Source organism: Mauremys reevesii, linkage group 1 (genome assembly GCF_016161935.1).
Source record: "Mauremys reevesii isolate NIE-2019 linkage group 1, ASM1616193v1, whole genome shotgun sequence".
NCBI classification, from domain to species: domain Eukaryota; kingdom Metazoa; phylum Chordata; order Testudines; family Geoemydidae; genus Mauremys; species Mauremys reevesii.
Window position 1 is genome coordinate 217,480,523 of NC_052623.1, and position 8,440 is coordinate 217,488,962.

The window sequence follows — 8,440 nt, forward strand, 5'->3', positions numbered from 1 at the left end:
AATGGCGAAACATTAACAGAAGATGGGTAATAGTTAAGTAAGGAAATAAGATATGCATGCCTAGCCCAGGTAAACTTATCTGATTCTGCTTCCTTTGTTATCTTGTTAAGTTCTCACCCTTTTATCTGTATAAATAAGATAGTTTGTGTCTTGCATGGTGCTCACATTATCTGGGTGTTATTAGCAGAGCGCTGTGCTAATAAAACAGAGTGGTCTGACAAACTGTGAGTCCTGAGTCTAACTTTGACACCTGCATATTTGGTTATCAATGCAAGGTCGCAATAACTTTGTACACAGTTCACTCTGTCTCACATTATCTTGCTTCTACAAATCTCACGTCATTAGGGTTACAGTATGGCCTGACTCTTGCTAACTGACTAACATGCATTAAAATCCCCTTCAAATCCTTATTAATTCTTTCCCTGCTTCCACAAAAGCAAGCGTTTTTTAATGATTAATTTGCCCTGAGGACTTGGGATGCATTCGCGGCCAGTACAGTTACTGGAAAAGTCTGTTAACATGCCTGGGGATGGAGCGGAAATCCTCCAGGGACATCTCCATGAAGCTCTCCTGGAGGTACTCCAAATGCCTTTGCAGAAGGTTTCTGGGCAGTGCAGCCTTATTCCATCCTCCAGGTAGGACACTTTACCACGCCATGCTTGTAGCAAATAATCTGGTATCATTGCATGACAAAGCCTGGCAGCGTATGGTCCCAGTGTTTGCTGCATTCAAGCAACATCCGTTCTTTATCTCGCTGTGTTATCTTCAGGAGAGTGATATCATGCATGGTAACCTGGTTGAAATACAGGAATATAATTAAGGGGACAGAGGTGGCCATTCCTACTGGGCTGTTTGCCTGTGGCTGAAAAATATCCTTCCCTGCAGTTAGCCAAGAGGGGGGATGAGGGGAGGATGATTGGCGCTGAGCTTTTTCGCGTTTTGCTAGCAGGGATCTTCCCTGATACCAGCCATGTGATGGGGGAGGGGTAAAGCGATCATCCCAGAGAATTGGATGGGGGGGAGTTTGGTTTCTGCTGCTGCACGTTAACAGGAAAGACGCAGCATTCAATGGGCTTTGCTTGATATTTGGGAAAGGAGGGTGTTGGATATATGAAGGCTGCAGAAGCTGAAAGACAATGGCTTACCATGGCCGCATGCAAGCCGAATTCTGTTGCCTGGACTTGCGTCTGTGATCTCTAACACCAAAGCTGCAGGCACTCAATATTAAGATGCAAAATGTGACCTTGTACTGAAATCACATGTGCTATGTAATGTGAATAGTGTTGTTCACAGTGAAAAAGGATAACCATTATTCTGTAAAATGTATCTTTTTAAATACTTATCTCCCTTTTTTCCTTCCCTCCTGCAGCTGCAAATTTTTCAAGTCTCCCTCCTCCATCCCAAAGGCTATTTCAGATAAGGCGGCGAAAAAAAAGGACGTGAGATGAAATGTTCTCGGAAATCATGGAAGCAACCCGCAATGAAAGAGCTCATCTGAATGAGTGGAAGGACGTGGTATCAAAGTACAGGAAAGATGCCAGTGAACGTGAGGACAGGAGGGACCAACGTGAGGACAGGAGGGACCAACGTGAGGAGAGGAGAGATGAACGTGAGGAGAGGAGAGACACTCGAGATGAGAGGTGGCGGCAGGAAGAGCAGAGGAGGCATGATGCAACACTGGAGCTGCTGCGTGATCAAACTGACATTCTCCGGCGTCTGGTGGAGCTTCAGGAATGGCAGCAGGATCACAGAGTGCCACTGCAGCCCCTGTATAACTGCCCTCCCCCCTCCCCAAGTTCCATAGCCTCCTCACCCAGATGTGTAAGATCACGTGGGGAGAGGCTCTGTGCACCCGCTCATTCCACCCCAGTGTACAACCCAACGAAAAGGCTGTCATTATTTTGAACTTTTTTAGTGGCCTTTTCCTTCCCTCCTATTCTCCTCCCAAAACCCACCCAGGCTACCTTGTCAGTTCTTTCCCTCTTTTTATAATCAATTAATAAAGAATACATGCTTTTTAAACAATAGTGATTTCATTTCCTTAGAAAGCAAGCTGTAATCGAAGGGGGAGGGTGGGTTGCTTACAGGGAATGAGTCAATCAAGAGGGTGGGCTTTCATTAAGGAGAAACAAACACAATAGTCACACCGTATCCTGGCCAGTGATGAAACTGGTTTTCAAAGCTTCTCTGATGCGCACCACTTCCTGGTGTGCTCTTCTAATTGCCCTGGTGTCTGGCTGCGCGTAATCAGTGGCCAGGTGATTTGCCTCAGCCTCCCACCCCACCATAAAGGTCTCCCCCTTACTCTCACAGAGATTGTGGAGCACACAGCAAGCAGCAATAACAAAGGGGACATTAGTTTGGCTGAGGTCTGAGCGAGTCAGTAATGTGCGCCAGCACGCCTTTAAATGCTCAAATGCACATTCTACCACCATTCTGCACTTGCTCAGCCTGTAGTTGAGCAGCTCCTGACTACTGTCCAGGCTGCCTGTGTATGACTTCATGAGCCATGGCATCAAAGGGTAGGCTGGGTCCCCCAGGATAACGACAGGCATTTCAACATCCTCAACTGTTATTTTCTGGTATGGGAAATAATTCCCTTGCTGCAGCCGTTTAAACAGAGTAGTGTTCCTGAAGACGTGAGCATCATGAACCCTTCCCGGCCATCCCACGTTGATGTTGGTAAAACATCCCTTGTAATCCACCAGTGCTTGCAGCACCATGGAAAAGTACCCCTTGCGGTTTATGTACTGGCTGCCCTGGTGCTCCAGTGCCAAGATAGGGATATGGGTTCCATCTATCGCCCCACCACAGTTAGGGAATCCCATTGCAGCAAAGCCATCCACTATGACCTGCACAGTTCCCAGAGTCACTACCTTTGGTAGCAGCAGCTTAGTGACTGCTTTGGCTACTTGCATCACAGCAGTAGATTTGCCCACTCCAAATTGATTCCCAACTGACCGGTAGCTGTCTGGCATTGCAAGCTTAGCTTCCAGAGAGCTATCACCACTCGCTTCTCAACTGGGAGGGCTGCTCTCATCTTGGTATTCTGGCATTTCAGGGCAGGGGAAAGCAAGTCACAAAGTTCCATGAAAGTGCCCTTACACATGCAAAAGTTTTGCAGCCACTGGGAATCATCACACACCTGCAACACTATGCAGTCCCACCAGTCTGTGCTTGCTTCCCAGGCCCAAAATCGGCGTTCAATGGCTATTACCTTGCCCCATAACCAGCATGATCTCCAAAGCGCCGGGGCCCGCGGTTTGAAACATTCTGTGTCCATGTCCTCATCATTCTCATCGCCGCACTGCTGCAGCCACCCCCTCCTCACCTGGTTTTTCAGGTCCTGGTTCACCATAGACTGCATGAGAATGCGCAACGTGTTTACAAGGTCCATGATTGCTGTCTTGAGCTGAGCAGGCTCCATGCTTGCCGTGGTATGGCATCTGCACAGTTCACCCAGGAAAAAAGGCACGAAATGGTTGTCTGCCATTGCCAATGGTTGTCCCTTTCACGGAGGGAGGGGTGAGGCTGTACCCAGAAGCACCCGCAACAATGTTTTTTGCCCCATCAGACACTGGGATCTCAACCTGGAATTCCAATGAGCGGAGGAGACTGTGGGAACTATGGGATAGCTATGGGATAGCCACCCACAGTGCAATGCTCCGGAAATCGACGCTAGCCTCGGTACATGGACGCACACTGCCAAATTAATGTGGTTAGTGTGGCCGCATGCACTCGACTTTATACAATCTGTTTTCAAAAACTGGTTTCTGTAAAATCGGAATAATCCCGTAGTGTAGACATACCCTGAGTGTAAAGTGAAGCAATGGGTGTTGAGTCACTTTAGCTACATGGATGGATACCAGAGTCATTAACATGAACTACATATGACCTACAAATGTAAGTGGAGGATCTGGAGGATACAATGGAAGAGCTGGTGACCAGAATTTTAGCATCTAGCAACTGAGAGTCAAAGGCTGGATGTCCATGTGAACTCAGTGTGGCACGCAACAAGAGGACAATAGACAAAGTATGTCAGGAGTTTGGGCTAAGAAGAGGGTTCACAGACAAACAGTGGGAAATTTGGGACAGGCAAAGAGAAAAAGGGCTGGGAGAGAGTGAAAATGGAGATCAGGAAGAAAGAGGGCATGGCAAAGATCTGGCTTCCAGTGCTATGAATGCTGTCCTAACCCTGCCTCTCTCATGCTAACATGAAGAGTTTTGGTGCAGTATTCCAGGTGGCTAAAAAGGTTATGTTATTCTCAAAAGAGTGCCTGGTGTTGCTGCAGATACTTACTGAAGAGCTTTACACCCTGAAAGAGGGAAAAAGTCTCTCACAGGAGTCTGGCTCAGCTAGACTTGCTGCAGAGAGACACAAAGAGAGACAGGGTTTGCTGGCATCTGAAGACCCAGTTTCGGAGGCTATGGGCCTGCCCTTGTGGAACACTGGATCCTTGGGATCCAGATCACTAAAGGAGTTATTCCCAGGAGACTGGTTAAAGACAATGGCATAGTGCAGAACCTTTGTATACATTGCAGTTCCCCACACCATTCTGCCAATGACCCTCAGTCCTACCCTGTAGGATCTCTTGCCATCTTAGTGATGGGGCTTGTAGCAACCTGCATGGTACTTGGAGGGAGGAGCACAAGTTGTCAGGAAGTCAGTCTGTGTGCACATGGCTGGAATGCTAGCTGCAGCATTTCTGTAAATAGTTCTTTTAATAAAAAGCCCATTTAGTTTTACAAGCATGGAGTCCTTTCATGTTTTTGCCGAGCACATGGTACATGAAACAACTACTTTGAAGCATCTGAATTCTGACCTGCAGCACCACCTGTTAAGTTAATTATCACTTGCAGTGTGTTTGTCTATTCCAGTCATGCCAACCTTCAGAACTCTGCTAAAGCCACTCTGTGCTGACCCCTGCTCTTTGAAACTCATCTTGGGCCTCTCTTGCACAGTCACTGCAAAATCCTGCGGTAGAGGTTTGGTGATGTTCACAAATGAGAGGCTCATATGAGACTCAACAAGCTCATTTCATTTGTAATCTCAGATACTATGTGAAGTCTCATCCAAACAGGCAAATATACTGTGAATGGTTCCCATTTGTCTCCCCACCCCCACCCAGAAAGGACCTCAAGTCCACAGTGATTAGTTTTGCATGAATCAAGCAATGTTACCTAGTTGGAGCAGGAGATTGAGAGTCAGTCACATTCCCAGCTCTGTCACTGAATTGCTGTGTGTTAATGGTCAGATTTGTCTGTGACTCAAATTTCCTCTCTTATAATAATGTCTATCTCAGATGTGTTTTGTAAGGCTTAATTAATGCATATAGAGCAGTTTGAGAAAGGTGATTTGTAAATGAAAGAGTTAACCTTGCATAAAGCCAGGTAGGGCAAATGAGGTGAAGGAAAATTTCCATACACCAAACCTGCCTTTCGATATTAAAGTACAAACTAAACAGCAAGGTCAGAGATTAATGAACATTTCTTCTGAAGAGCAGAAGGGAGAAGTGAACTTGAATAACTATCTTTCCAGCACTTCCAAATTCCCCCTAGCTGGACTTCACCCCCTAATCTCCAATAACATCATTATGCCTTTAGGGGTCAATGTGCAGGCACAGAAGCAAGAGCCACCCTCCTCTTAAGTGACAGGTCTTCAGCACTCCCCAAGCCTGGTGAGATGGGGTTTGTAGCAGCATCATTTGCACATCTCTGATCAACATTGGTCCTGCCCCTTCTGTGCCCTGCTGCTCTCCATGCCTCCTCCTGCCACATTTCCATGCACAGAGTGAAATGTACCATCTGTGAAGCTCTTAGATTCTGTGGAGATGAGAGCTGTAGGAAAGCCCATGAAGAAATTCAGAATGCTGTTTTCAATGCAGACTTAGATTTAAAAAAAAAAAGGCAGGTGCTACCTAGTGACTGATGACGATACAAAGAAAAGTTGAACAGCTGCCTCATTCCCTGAGCACCATCCATTCTGTGGCATGGGTTGTGTGGAAAAATAGCATGTGATCATGTAATCACAGAATCACAATATATATATCATATTGCATACATACAAGGAGTTGAATTGAGGCTGCACAGGCAACTGTAATTCAAGCATTTCTCAGCTTTAGAATTTTTAACATTTTTTAAATTAAATTATTTATATAATTTTCTATCTTATTCTCTGTGGAATTGGCCAGCACTACCACATGGATGTAATGGTATCCATGAGAGATAAAGCACCTTGATGGGATACAGCGGGCTGAAATTCAACCCAGGTGAGATGGAAGTGAAGCTGGGAAACAATTTGAGGAGCCTAAAAAACCCATAATTGGGCCCTTCATTGTCTTGTCCCTCTTCTTTGGGAACCAAGTGGTCCGGGAACAACTCTCTCCCTGTGGAGAGCCAGGAGATTACACCCATTGCTCAAGAAGCAGGGATCTATCAACCCTGTTCCTCATGTTGGTCTAGTCATGGCTGGAAAACTGTAACACTTTTTATGTGGAGTTATCAGTGTAGGTCACAGAGAAACTCCAGCTTGTCCAGCTCTGCCCTTGAGCCTGAGAGATGCTAAACACTGGTTTCCATAGGAGTTGGGTGTATGATATATCTACCTATATAACTGTTATGCCACTGTTTTTTGTGTATTGCACTTTTAAAATTCTACGGATGGTGGTATCAGAGAAGTAGACATTTTGTGTTTCATGCTCAGACTGTCATTGTAGTGATACACAAACACAATGTGTTCTCTCGCTTTGTCCCATAGAGACTTTACTTTTGTTCTTTGTTTTGTTTTTTCACTTAAACTAAAGTAAAGGTGAGTATGACTGACAGAGTAAGGTTTATGTCTGAAAAAAATCCATAACAAGAATTCTAGCAATGAGGATGGGATCTAAAACAGCAGAGAGCCTAAAGCAAGTGAACTAGTAGGGGAGAGGTCTCCTAGCTAAACATAAGAGGTCAGAAAACAAAGATAATAAAGGTCAGCAATGGAAGGTTTCCAGTTTAACGAAGTGAGGAACATTATTTAATATATGTGCAGAGAGTTGGTCAATATTTGATGTAGATGCTATTGAAAACAGTGGCATGAAAAGGTCAGCACTGGGTGGGGAAAAATGACATTTGTTGAGCATGGAAAGCAAAGGCATCTAGAGCTAAATACATGTTCACCACTATTAGCATTAGGATTGGTATTTGGTCCAGATCAATAGTGATCATAAGTTGCTACCACCTGATGGCTCTTTGGTCAGCATAAACTGCCTTGGTAGTTCTCACTCCAGCACCTCGTGGGACTGGTGCCCATACTGGCACCATCTGGCCTCCTCTTTGGTCATCTTTACAAACCTCGCAATGGAAATATTCAACTAGGGGGAGGGGTGAAGCTATACCTTTGAACACCATTGAAATGCAGAGAGCTTTCTGCAGGCACTGACAGCTGACACACATGGTAAGCTGTCTAATGATAAAACAGGTGGCCTGCTAGTGAGTCATTAACATCTCTCTTTCTCTATCTTATGTTAAAAATAAAACAAATCACAATGAAGCCTCCAAATTGTAGATTTAGCTAATATCTGCAACCATATGTTTCTGTTATTGTCACATACATCCTTTTAATGATGATACAGAAAATATGGATTTTATTAATAACAATAATGCTATAGATAGCTATACATAGGCCAGAAGCTTGGCATAACTTACACATAAGCCTTTAAAATATGTCAAGTAGTGATGCTATTTCCATGATTCACACAAAGGAGATGTAGGCTGAATAACTACAACAGCTAACTAGCTAGATTTAACCACAAACTCTTACTAAATTGTGAAGTAACTTCCTCTTTTATCATTTCCTATGCCATATTCCTATAAGTTTGTAATAGATATATAGTAGAACAATCGATACTATTTGACAAAGTATTATAAAGTATAATTTTATTATTAAATAAAATAAATAAAAAATATTTAAGAAACTACGTCAGAAAATTAAAGTTATCTAGAACCATTCTGTAACACACCCTTTCAATTTGAGGAAGTTTTGCTTCCCAGGCAACCTGAACACAAACTTTTTCAAATAATATGGACTATGCAGTATATTTTAAATAGAAATTGATCATTAAGAAATAGATAACTGATGTTTAACAAAGGTATATATAAAACATATTTGCTTTGTATTAAAGAAGCTGATACATTCAAATGGTATGTTGAGAAGCCAATGTGAAGTATAAATCTTTATGGCTAACCGACCAAAATGTTATAAGTCTGTAAAGCCTGATTATCTGTGTGATTGATAGTGGCACAGAGAGAGGTTTGCATATGCAGCAATCCTACTGATCTTATCCCTGAAGTGTATAATAATATTAACATTATACCCTGAATGGAATAATAAAATAGTGGTACAGAGGTGTATACAAGTTTTTTTGTGTTATTTCATTAATAGTTATTTCTTACTGGT